The sequence below is a fragment of the Rhinopithecus roxellana genome, chromosome 9 (genome assembly GCF_007565055.1).
Source record: "Rhinopithecus roxellana isolate Shanxi Qingling chromosome 9, ASM756505v1, whole genome shotgun sequence".
Lineage (NCBI taxonomy): Eukaryota > Metazoa > Chordata > Mammalia > Primates > Cercopithecidae > Rhinopithecus > Rhinopithecus roxellana.
The window spans coordinates 38,178,571-38,191,789 of record NC_044557.1 but is presented as its reverse complement, the minus strand read 5'-3'; the positions used below and the strand labels follow the sequence as shown (position 1 = coordinate 38,191,789).

General features: G+C 42.1%; 1 protein-coding gene across 2 annotated transcripts in view; it reads right to left on the bottom strand.

The window, feature by feature from the left end:
• Nucleotides 1-13,047, bottom strand: part of MTFR1 (mitochondrial fission regulator 1) — a 71,075-nt gene extending 58,028 nt beyond the window's left edge. Inside the window, exon 1 of one of the 2 annotated variants that reach the window (XM_010371568.2) lies at nt 12,916-13,047. The gene's annotated coding sequence lies outside the window, so the exon portion shown is untranslated. The remainder of the gene's footprint in view (nt 1-12,915) is intronic. The other variant, XM_010371569.2, reaches the window with a different exon arrangement.
• Between the last annotated feature and the right edge of the window lie 172 nt (nt 13,048-13,219).

Genomic DNA, 13,219 nt, shown 5'->3' with positions numbered 1-13,219 from the left:
ACTGCTCTAAAAATAAAATCTGGTTTAAAATAAATAAATAGGCTGGGCGCAGTGGCTTACGCCTGTAATCCCAGCACTTTGGGAGGCCAAGGTGGGCAGATCACATGAGGTCAGGAATTCCAGACCAGCCTGGCCAACGTGGTGAAACTCCATCTCTACTAAAAATACAAAATTAGCTGGGCATGGTGGTGCATGCCTGTAATCCTATCTACTTGGGAGGCTGAGGCAGGAGAATCTCTTGAACTCAGGAGGCGGAGGTTATGGTGAACAGAGATCACTCCATTGCACTCCAGCCTGGGCAGTAAGAGTGAGACTCCATCTCAAAAAAAAAAAAAAAAAGTAAATGAATAAATGAGGATTATGAACTAAAAAAGACAGAAAAAAAAGTATTCAGTTGAAAATTACTCTCCTGCAGTTGTGGTGGCTCATGTCTATAATCTCAGCACTAAGGCAAGCTGAGGCAGGAGAATCACTTGAGGCCTACAGTTTAAGACCAGCCTGGGCAACATACTGAAATCCCTTCTCCACAGAAATTTTTTAAAAATTAGCCAGGCAGCCAGGCAGCCAGGCGTGGTGGCTCACACCTGTAATCCCAGAACTTTGGGAGGCTGAGGCAAGCAGATTACCTGAGGTCAGGGGTTTGAGACCAGCCTGGCCAACATGGTGAAACCTCGTCTCTAAAAAAATTAGCCGGGCATGATGGCAGGTGCCTGTAATTCCAGCTACTTCGGAGGCTGATGTGGGAGAATCGCTTGATTCCGGTAGGCGGAGGTTGCAGTGAGCCGAGATCATGCCATTGCACTCCAGAGTGGGTGACAGAGCAAGACTCCATCTCAAAAAAAAAAAAAAAAAAAAAAAAAAAATTAGCCAGGCATGGTGGTACATGCCTGTAGTCCTACCTACTCAGGAGGCTGAAGAGGAAGATCTCTTGAACCCAGGAGTTTGAGATTACAGTGAGCTGTGAGTGCACCATTATACTCCAGTCTGGACAACAGAGCAAGACCCTGGCTCTAACAAAAAAATAAAATAAAAATTAAAGAATAAAGTTATTGTCCTTTATTTTGAGACTATATCCTTCCGATGCTTATGGTGTAAACGTTACTTTCCTTTTATCATATAGGGACAGTAGATGAATGTTGTTTGTTTTCGTTTTGTTTTTTTGAGATGGAATTTCACCCTTGTTGCCCAGTCTAGAGAGAAATGGCATGATCTCGGCTCACTGCAACCTCTGCCTCCCAGGTTCAAGCGATTCTCCTGCCTCAGCCTCCTGAGTAGCTGGAATTGCAGGCATGAGCCGCCATGCCCTGCTATAACTTTTTTTTTTTTAAATGTCCTTACTTGTCACAATGTTTAGTTGTCAACCCTACATCAACCCACTATCCTACTTTTTTTTTGACCGTCTCTCTCTGTCACCCAGGCTGGAGTACACTGGCGTGATCTCAGCTCGCTGCAACTTCTGCCTCCCGGGTTCAAGCGATTCTCATGCCTCAGCTTCCCAAGTAGCCAGGATTATAGGCGCGCACCACCATGACCAGTTAATTTTGTATTTTTAGTAAAGACAGGGTTTCACAATGTTGGCCAGGCTGGTCTCAAACTCCTGACCTCAGGTTATCTATCTACCTGCCTCGGCCTCCCAAAGTGCTGGGATTACAGCTGTTAGCCACTGCACCTGGCCCCTATACTAGCTTTTGAAAATTAAACTTTGAAATTCAAGTCTAGGGACCACTGCTGTCCTTCACATCAGTCTAGTTGATACTTATGTCAAAACACTTTACCATACTATAAAACAAAATACAGTATTCAATCTGTGGGTACAATTTACTGGTAGTGATTTAGAATTAATGTTCTATATTGTTCACGCAAAATTAAGTACACTGCTACTCCCAGTACCAGCACAGGATCGGACATACGTCATTTTTTCAGTCCACAAGGGAATAAATTTCATGACCTATACCACATCTCTCAACAAAAACAAAAACTAGTAAGATAAGAGGTCCATGAACACAGGCTAATCCAACTTGGCAAAAATTCTTTCAAGTTAATGCAATTTAGATATAAAATTAAACTTCTGAAGGGCATTTTTAGATGTTATCTTCAAAAGAAGTTAGAGACAGAGGTCATATTCATATTTGAACTAAAGGCTGACACTTTGATGTGAGAATCTCTGAAATATAACCCCACAGTGACTGACACAGAATTTTTTCTTTTTTTTTTTGAGACGGAGTCTCGCTCTGTCGCCCAGGCTAGAGTGCAGTGGCCGGATCTCAGCTCACTGCAAGCTCCGCCTCCCGGGTTTACGCCATTCTCCTGCCTTAGCCTCTCGAGTAGCTGGGACTACAGGCGCCCGCCACCACGCCCGGCTAGTTTTTTGTATTTTTTTAGTAGAAACGGGGTTTCACCGTGTTATCCAGGATGGTCTCGATCTCCTGACCTCGTGATCCGCCCGTCTCGGCCTCCCAAAGTGCTGGGATTACAGGTTTGAGCCACTGCGCCCGGCCTGACACAGAATATTTTAAGCAGCCACATGCAGATGAATTAAGTACTGAGGCATAAATTTTAAAACAATCTTTTGAAAACACTATTCAAATATCTTAAGTGATCCCAGGCTGGATATCAGTAGAAGCAAATAAAGTACTTGGAAGTCAACAATGACTAAAAATGTTACCCTTGGGCCCAAGGAAGTGATGAAAAATCACTATAAAGTTGATGTTGATAAGTTGTGTAATAGTTACTGTCTCCTGCATATTATATGTATAAAAAATTGCCAGGCCAGGCACAGAGGCTCATACCTGGAATCTCAGCATTTTGGGAAGCTGAAGCAGGAGAACTGTTTGAGCCAGTAGTTCAAGACCACCCTGGGCAACATAACAAGACCCCCATCTCTACAAAAGATTTAAAAAATTAGCTAGGCACAGTGGTATACACCTGTAGTCCCAGCTACTCAGGAGGCTGAGGCAGAAGGGTCGCTTGAGCCCAGGAATTTGAGGTTACAATGAGCTATTAGCGTGCCACTGTACTCCACTCTGGGTGACAGAGTGAAACTGTCTCAAAACACAACAAGACACACAAAAAAACTGTTTTACTGGAAGAACTCCATAAATTATACCTTTCTTCAAGGAGAAAGATGTTTAGTTTTTGAAAGCTGGTAAGGGTATTTACTGAAACATTACTGTGAAAGAGAAAATCCAAAGGCAATCTAAATGATCATCAATAGGGAAATGGTTAAAATAAATTCAATAAATTAAATATGCCCATTCTAAGCTTATAGCCATTAAAATAACAAAGATACAGCTATACACGAAACAATTTTCATAATAAAATGCTGAATGAAAAAAGTTACAAACACATATATGTAATTCCATTAAAAATAACTAAAAACCAATAAAGCAACAGAAACAGTGGTGAAATAGATAAAAAATTTGAAAACATACCAAAACTTAACACTTACTATATCTGAGGGCTTGGTGGTGAGACCGTCCACCTTTATTATACGCTTATGCCCTCCTGTATTGTTTGTATGTTGTTGTTGTTTTTTTCCCAATAGGATATATGTACCACTTTTGTGTTTTTTTTGTTTTTTTTTTTTTTTTTTAGACACAAGGTCTCATTCTGTCACTGAGGCTGGAGTGCAATGGCACCATCAGAGTTGACTGCAGCCCTAAGCTACCGGGTTCAAGTGATCCTCCTGCTTCAGCCTCCCAAGTAGCTAGGACTATAGGCATATCATCACATCCGGCTAACTTTATAATTTTTGGTAGAGATGGGGTCTCACTATGTTGCTCAGGCTGGTCTCAAACTCCTGGCTTCAAGCGATTCTCCCACTTTAGCTCCCCAAATTGCTGGGATTACAGGCGTGAGCCACCATACCCTGACAACTTTTGTAATTTTTCAAGTCCAGTAACGTTTTCTAAATTAAATAACTGAAATCTAAAAAGTAAAAACATAAAAATTATTCTAATTTGAACCATCTAAGTAAATAATAAACATTAGCAATATACAAACTTTGGGAACCCTTACAGGCTATACTAGTATTTCTCAGACCTTTATACTTGCTTTATGAGTTTTGTCATATCTGGATGCTCTTAATGTTTTAATTTAAATTAAACTCTTTTTTTTCTTTCTTTTTTTTTTTTGAGACAGAGCCTTGCTCTGTTGCCCAGACTGGAGTGCAGTGGCATGATAACAGCTAACTGCAACCTCTACCTCCCGGGGTCAAGCGATTCTTGAGCCTCAGCCTCCCGAGTAGCTAAGATTACAGGTGCAGACCACCATATCCAGTTAATTTTTGTATTTTTGGTAGAGACGGGGTTTTACCAAACTGGTCAGGCTGGTCTCGAACTGCCTGGTGATCGAGGTGATCCACCCACCTCAGCCTCCCAAAGTGCTGGGATTACAGGCGTGTGCCACCGTGTCCGGTCTTAAATAAACTCATTTTTAAAAAATTAAATAAACTTAGCCTCTTGCCAAGCAATAATATTTAAGCAATCAAAGTTTGTTCCAGGATATACTTTAAAGTACTTAACTATACATTGCACTCCCTATCTGAGCCAAAACAGACAGAAAAGGATATCCTGACTAAAATAAATACAAAGTTGATTCTTGTTCCACCTAAAATCATCTCTTTAGGAAAGCAGTTTACCCTCCTGCCAGTACACATTATACAGTTGTCCTTCAGTATCCACAGGGGATTGGTTCCAGGAATCCCGTGGATACCAAAATCTATAGATACTCAAGTGCCTTATATAAAATGGCATAGTAACAAGTCCTAGCTAGAGCAATCAGGCAAGAGAAAGAAATAAAGGACATCCAAATAGGAAAGGAAGAAGTCAAATTATCCTTGCTTACAGACGATGTAATCTTGTACTTGGAAAAATCTAAAGACTCTACCAAAAAACTATTAGAACTGATAAATTCAGTAAAGTTGCATGATGCAAAGTCAACATCCAAAACTCAGTAGCATTTCTATATGCCAACAGTGAACAATCTGAAAAAGAAATCAAAAAATTAATCCCATTTACAATAGCCACAAATAAAGTTAAATACCTAGGAATTAACCAAAGTGAAATCAAAGTGAAAGATATCTACAATGAAAACTATAAGATACTGATGAAAGAAATTTAAGAGGGCCAGGATGGTGGCTCATGCCTGTAATCCCAGCACCTTGGGAGGCCAAAGCAGGAGGCTCACTTGAGCTCAGGAGTTCGAGACCAGTCTGGATAACAAAGTGGGACCCACCTCTACAAAAAAACGGAAAATTAAGGGCTAGATGTGATGGCTCACACCTGTAATCCCAGCACTTTGGGAGGCGGAGGCAGAGGCAGGAGGATCACTTGAGGCCAGGAGTTCGAGACCAGCCTGTATTTTTGTACTAAAAAACACAAAATTTGCTGGGTGTGGTGGTGCATACCTGTAATCCCAGCTACTTGGGAGGTTAAGGTACAAGAGTTGCTTGAACCTGGGAGGCAGAGGTTGGAGTAAGCTGAGATAGCACCACTGCACCCCAGACTCCAGCCTGGGCGACAGAGTGGGACTTCGTCTCAAAAAAAAATTAGCCAGGCATGGTGGCACGTGCCTGTAGTCCCAACTACACGGGAGGCTGAGGCAGGAGGGCCGCCTGAGCCCAAGAGCTGTGATCATGCCGCTGCACTCCAGCCTGGATGATAGAACAAAACTCTGCCTCAAAAAAAAAAAAAAAAAAAAAAAAAAATTAAAGGGGGCGCACACACGGAAAAAATATTCCATGTTCATGAACTGGAAGAGTCAATATTGTTAAAAGGTTCATACTACCCAAAGCAATCTACAGATTCAATGAAATGTCTATCAAAATGTCTAACAAAATATCAATGACATCCTTCACAGAAATAGAAAACATAATCCTAAAAATTATATGGAACCACAAAAGACCCACAATAGCCAAAGCTATTCTGAGCAAAAAGAAAAAAAACTGGACTTCAAATTATACTACAGGGCTATAGTAACCAAGACAGCATGGTCCTAGCATAAAAACAGACACATAGACCAACGAAACAGAGTAGAGAACCCAGAAATCAATCCATACGTCTACAGTAAACTCATTTTTAACAAAGGTGCCAAGAACATACATTGGGAAAAGACAGTCTCTTCAATAAATGGTGCTGGGAAAACTGGATATCCACATACGGAAGAATGAAACTACAACCCATCTCTTGCCATATACAAAAATCAAATCAAAATGGATTAAAGACTTAAATCTAAGACCTCAAACTATGAAACTACTACAAGAAAACATTGGGGGAAACTCCAGGACATTGGTCTGGGCAATGATTTCTTGAATAGCACCCCACATGGGGTATTTATTAGGCAATCAAAGCAAAAAAGGATAAATGAGATCACACCAAGTCAAAAAGCTTCTGTATAGCAAAGGAAACAATCAACAAAGTGAAGAGACAACCCACAGAATGGGAAAAAAAATACTTGCAAACTATTCATCTGACAAGGGTTTAATAACCAGAATACATAATTAGCTCAAACAATTCAATAGGAAATAAATCGAATAATCTAATTCAAAAATGGCCAAAAGATCTGAACAGACATTTCTCAAAAGAAGACTTACAAATGGCAAACAAGTATATAAAAAAAGTGCTCCCATCATCAGAGAAATGCAAATCAAAACTACAATGAGATACCATCTCACCCCAGTTAAAATGGCTTATATTCAAACGACAGACAATAATTAATGCTGGCAAGGATATGGAGAAAAGGGATCCTCATACCCTGTTGGTGGGATTGTAAATTTGCACAACCACTATAGAGAATGGTTTGGAGGTTCCTCAAAAGACTAAAAATAGAGCTACCATATGACTCATCAATCTCACTGGTAGGTATAGACCCAAAAGAAAGGAAATTAGTATATTGAAGTGATATCTGCATTGCCACGTTTGTTGCAGAGCTATTCAAAACAGCCAGGATTTGGAAGCAACTAAATAAATGTCTATCAACAGACAAATAGATAAATAAAATGTGATACATATGCATAATGGAATACTATTCAACCATTAAAAAGAATGGGATCCTGTCATTTGAAAATAACATGAATGGAATTGGAAGATATTATGTTAAGTGAAATAAGCCAGGCAGAAAAAGACAAACTTCACATATTCTCACTTACTATGGGACCTAAAAATTAAAACAACTTAACTCATGCAAAGAAGAGTATAAGGATGGTTGGTCGGGTATGGTGGCTCACGCCTGTAATCCCAGCACTTTGGGAGGCCAAGGAAGGTGGATCACGAGGTCAGGAGTTCAAGATCAGCCTGGCCAAGATGGTGAAACCTCGTCTCTACTAAAAATTAAAAAAATTAGCTGGGTGTGATGGTGGGTGCCTATAATCCCAGCTACTCAGGAGGCTGAGGCAGAGAATTGCTTGAACTCGGGAGGTGGAGATTGCAGAGTGAAACTCTGTCTCAAAAAAAAGAGAGTATAAGGATGGTTATCAGCAGTCTGGCCAACATGGCATAACCCTGTCTCTACTAAAAATACAAAAATTAGGCTGGGTACGGTGGCTTACACCTATAATCCCAGCAGTTTGGGAGGCTGAGGTGGGCAGATCACCTGAGGTTGGGAGTTCGAGACCAGTCTGGCCAACACAGTGAAACCCCATCTCTACTAAAAATACAAGAATTAGCCAGGCGTGGTGGTGGGTGCCTGTAACCCCAGCTACTTGGAAGGCTGAGGCAGAAGAATCACTTGAACCTAGGAGGTAGAGGTTGCAGTGAGACCAGATCACACCACTGCACTCCAGCCTGAGTGATAGAGCAAGACTCCATATCAAAAACAAACAAAAAAACCCCAGAAGGATGGTTATCAGATGCTGCAAAGGACAGTGGGTAGGGGAGATGGAGTAGGGATGGTTAATGCATACAAAAATACAGTTAGAATGAATAAGACCTAGAATTTGATAGCATCACAGGATGACAATAGTCAACAATAATTTATTGTACATTAAAAAATAACTAAAAGTATAATTGGATTGTCTGTAACACAAAGAAAGGAAAAATGCTTGAGGTGGATACCCCATTTACCCTGATGTGATTATTACACATTATATGCCTGTATTAAAATATCTTATGTACCCCATAAATACATACACATACTATGTACCCACAAAAATAAAAATAAAGATAAAATGGGCCAGGCGCGGTGGCTCACGCCTGTAATCCCAGCACTTTGAGAGGCTCAGGTGGTGGATCACCTGAGGTCAGGAGTTCAAGACAGCCTGGATAACATGGTGAAACCCTGTCTCTCCTAAAAATTAAAAATAAGCAGGTCATGGTGGCGGGCTCCTGTAATCCCAGCTACTCGGAAGGCTGAAGCAAGAGAATCACTTGAACTTGGGAGGTGGAGGTTGCCGTGAGCCGAGATCGTGCCATTGCACTCCAGCCTGGGAAACAAGAGCAAAACTCCATCTCAAAAAAAAAAAAAAAAGATAAAATGATGTAGTATTTCCATATAACCTATACACATCCTCTCATATACTTGAAGTCATCTGTAGATTACTTATAATACCTAATATAATGAAAACAGTTGTCTATTGTTTTATTTGTATTGTTTCTTGTTGTCATATTGTTACTTTATCATTGTTTTTTCAAATATTTTCTATCTGCAGATACAGAACCTATGAATCCAGAAGGCCGACTGTATATCAAATCAGTATTTACTAGTATATAAGAAATCCATTTCAAAAAGTAACTAAGGGAGGGGGGTGAAAAAAATTATCTTAGAGCTGATAGCCTCACCGCACTCCAACTTGGCAACAAAGTAAGAAAGACTCTGTCTCTAAAAAAAAATAAAATATCTTAAAGGTTTAAAAAGTTCTTAGTTATACTGCTTTATATATATTAATATGTATATTACAATGTATGTTTTTTCAATCATGGAGACTTAATTTAACTTTCCTGTTTAACTTGTCTGACTGTTTACATTTTAACCGCAACCAACTCACACTAAACTCCAGCTGTATATATTATCTGTTAAATGATATCTCCCGGTGGAGTGGGAGCAGAAAAAAAATCTTTTTACTGATTATCAAATATTTACACAAAACAATTTATTTGCTAAAAATGACTTGCAGATTGACTGGCTGACAATAACTTCAGTATCATAAATGAAGGAATTGTTTCAGAGGTGGCATGTTCTGGTTCCTGAAACAGCAGCCCTGAGTGCTCTCCCAGCTGTCATATTTTTCATTTTACTAGCCACTCTGAAGATTTTGAGAAGAGCCATGTAATTGAGAAACCTATTTGCAACTTAACAAATGATTTATATCCCTAATGAATATAAAGTGCTTGCAAATAAAGAAACAAATGATCAAAAGCCCAATGGAAAAATAGGCATAGTACATGAGTAGGCCATTTTACAAGTAGAAATACAGATGGAAAATAAAATGTGAAAAATGTCGAACAGTAATCAAATAAATGTTAACTAAAACTGTTACCACCTTTTCTCCATCATCAGTGGTTATCTTCAAAGGGTAGGATTACAGGGTCTTTTTTGTTGTTGTTGCTTATCTAAATTGTGTAATTTCTATCAATAGTATCTAATAAGTATATAAAAGAATAGTTCAGTAGCTGGGCGGTAATTACCACTTCAAAGAACAGTGATACAGTAAAAACTCATCACCAACTCATCACCAGGATGGCCCAAGAAAACAAACCCATGGAAAACGAAGTGTATCATCACTTCAAAACCTACTATAGGCCGGGCATGGTGGCTCACACCTGTAATCCCAGCACTTTGGAAGGCTAAGGCAGGTGGATCAACTGAGGTCAGGAGTTCAAGACCAGCCTGGCCAACATAGTGAAACTCTGTCTCTACTAAAAATACAAAATTAGCCGGGCGTGGTGGCATACACCTGTAATCCCAGCTACTCGGGAGGTTAAGGCAGGAGAATCGCTTGAACCCGGGAAGCAGAGGTTGCAGTGAGCCGAGATCACGCCACTGCACTGCGCCTGGGCAACAAGAGTGAAACTCCATCTCAAAAAAAAACAAAACAAAACAAAAAAAATCCTACTATATACCATACTCTTTTCTCTGTTTCAGGCTGTTTTCTTTGTCTGGTCCTTTCCTCATATCCATAAATTTGCCAGTTCCCCATGTCTATTTCCTTTATGTTTATCAGGTCAACCCACTGCTAATCCTTTCACATAGCTGGTAAAGCCACCTTTGACAGTACCAGCTATCTTCCTGTATCTATCTTCCCGTAAGATGACTTTGATCATGTCACTTCTTTGCTCATTAAGTTTAAACTCTTTAAATGTGGCGCTCAAGTTCCTTCACAAAGGAGTCTGACCTGACTTCTGGACTTCTGAATTACTCCTATCCAGTAGGATTCCTAAACTCCAAGCTAATAGGCCTTCTCTACTGTCCTCTGAATAAGTAGAGGAGGCCCAACTGTTTCTATCTCATTCTTTATTCATCTAACACTATTTGGATGAAGATGCTGTCTTAGTAGTTTAAGATTGGGAGGATGAAGGATACAGATGAAATATTTAGTATTAATATCCAATATAAGCTATGTGCTAAAGGAGTGGTAGACACTACTCATTGATGTATATTTTCCTTTTCCCTTTAACTGGTCACATATTAAAGAATAAAATGTTTATTTTACTTCTATTTTTTAAATACAGTGTCATACTATATTGCCCAGGCTGGTCTCAAACTCCTGGTGTCAAGGAGTCCTCTCGCCTCGGCCTTCATAAAGTGCTGGGCTGAGCCATGCACCTGGCCAAGAACAAAATTTTTAGCACTTGTATTTGTTGAACTGTGTCTTCTCAGGACATTAAATTTAGTTGTAATAATCTTTAACTTTTCAAAGAACAAACATACCTCTCTCACTATTGTTTGTATTTGTGTAAATTTTCAGGCTTTTTTTTTTCCATTACTGATCTGTAGCTTAACAGAAATAATTTTCCACAGCAGTTCCATTTATTCCACAACTCTTAGGACATTCAGTTACAGTTAAAAGAGCAAGAACTTTGCAATGACAAAGGCCAAGATTAGCATTCTGAATTCTACCCCCTACCCCCGTTTTTTCAGCAGTGTGACTTTAGGCAAATTGTGACCTCTCCAATTTCTTTTTTTTTTTTTTTTTTTTTTTTTTTTTTTTTTTTTTTTTGAGGCGAAGTCTCGCTCTGTCGCCCGGACTGGAGTGCAGTGGCCGGATCTCAGCTCACTGCAAGCTCCGCCTCCCGGGTTTGCGCCATTCTCCCGCCTCAGCCTCCCGAGTAGCTGGGACTACAGGCGCCCGCCACCTCGCCCGGCTAGTTTTTTTTTGTATTTTTAGTAGAGACGGGGTTTCACTGTGTTAGTCAGGATGGTCTCGATCTCCTGACCTCGTGATCCGCCCGTCTCGGCCTCCCAAAGTGCTGGGATTACAGGCTTGAGCCACCGCGCCCGGCCGACCTCTCCAATTTCTTTCCCCTAACTCTAACACGGGGATAATAATACCTATTTCATAGGGTTATTGTAAAAATTAAATGAGTAAGTGGAAACTACTTCATAGTCCTTGATACATACTAAGAACTCTACAAATAGAAATTATCAATACAATTATTACTACTCAACAGCAAGAGCACTACTGTCTAGAGTATCTGGTAACTCCAATTTTGAAAACCTGAGCGCAAGATAATGAGACTGCACTGTAGCAGTTACCTGAATTCTGGTAGTACAAACTAAATAAGCACCGTCTACACTTTAATATGTCTCTTATTTTACTTGACCCCTCTAGAAAGCAAGCTATTATACGTATGATTATTTATCATGAGAGCATAGAAATATATAAAATAATTGAAATGATATAATGTCTGGGATTTGCTTCAAAATAACCCAGGGTAGCTGGGTGCGGCGACTCCCGCCTGTAATCCCAACACTTTGGGAGGCCAAGGAGGGAGGATCGCTTAAACCCAGGAGTTCAAAGATAGCCTGAGCAACATAACAAGACCCCAGCTCTACAAAAGGGCCGGGGTGGGGGGGGAGTTAGCCGGGCTTGGTGACGCCTGCCTGTAGTTCCAGCTGGCGGGGAGGCTGAGGCGTGAGGATCGCTGGGGCCCAGGAGGCGGAGACTGCAGTGGGTCGAGATCCCGCCACTGCACTTCAGCCTGGGTGACAGAGACCCTGTCTCAAAAACGCAAAATAACCCGGATTAGGGGAGCAAGACTGCCCATGTATTGATAATTACTGAAAGTGGGTAATGAGTACAGTGAATTCCTTATATCTTCGTTCAATTTCTCCACAGTTTGAAGATTTCCATAATAAAATGCTGCTGTTGTTAATGCCCAAAGGCCGGCTTTGGGGCTTCCTGCAAACTCTGGTCATGGTCAGAAGATACACTGGTAAGTTCTAGGAGGCGAAAAGTGACACAGCAACCACGCGAAGCTGGTTAAACTTTCCGGCAGACCACCGAGCGCACTGCTCCTGTCGGACGCCGGCTTGAGGTGCACCCGCGCAGTCGGGCTCCCGAGCCTGGGAAGGGCGCAGCCCCCGAGGGAGCCGCCGCGAAGGGCGGTCGCCCCAGGACCGCCGCCTGGCGGCCGGCGCGGGAAACGGGGGTCCGAAAGATGGACCGAAGGTCGGGGGAGGGGGCAAGAGGCGTAGAGGTAGATAGGCGGGTGGGCGAGTCTCAGCCTTCAGGGCAAGTCAGCCGACTTCCCTCGGCTTCTCCGGAGCCCCGGACCCACGCGCCCTCAGCCGAGGCAGTCTCTGCCTCCCAGCCGCGGGGCAAACACCCAACCGGCCCAGGATCCCGCCGGCCTCCCTGCGTTCCCGAACCGAGCTCCTTCAGCTCCTGTCCTGATTCCAGGGCATCCCACGGCCGTCGGGCCTGGAGCCGACTTCATTACCCCGTCGCCAACCGCTTTTCCGAGTTCCCACCCTACTCACCTCCGCCGCGCGGCAGCCAGCACCCACTCCGGCTCCTCAGGCTTCCACCTTGGCTGTCCCGTGGCGTTGCTGCCAATCAGCCAATCCCCGCCTCAAGCCTGAGCCAGGCTGATCAATCAGCTGTTTCTCCAGGCTCGGAGGCGGGCACAAGAAGCCCGGCGGAGGGCGCGGCAACCGCTCAGCAAGCCGGCTGCGGCGTTTCACAGTCGGTGTGCGCACGCGCGGAGCTCTGCGAGGGGCGTGTGCTTTTATGCGGACCTTGCTTTGTGCCTTCACTGTCCTGCCCTGGGTAGTGCTTTTGTCA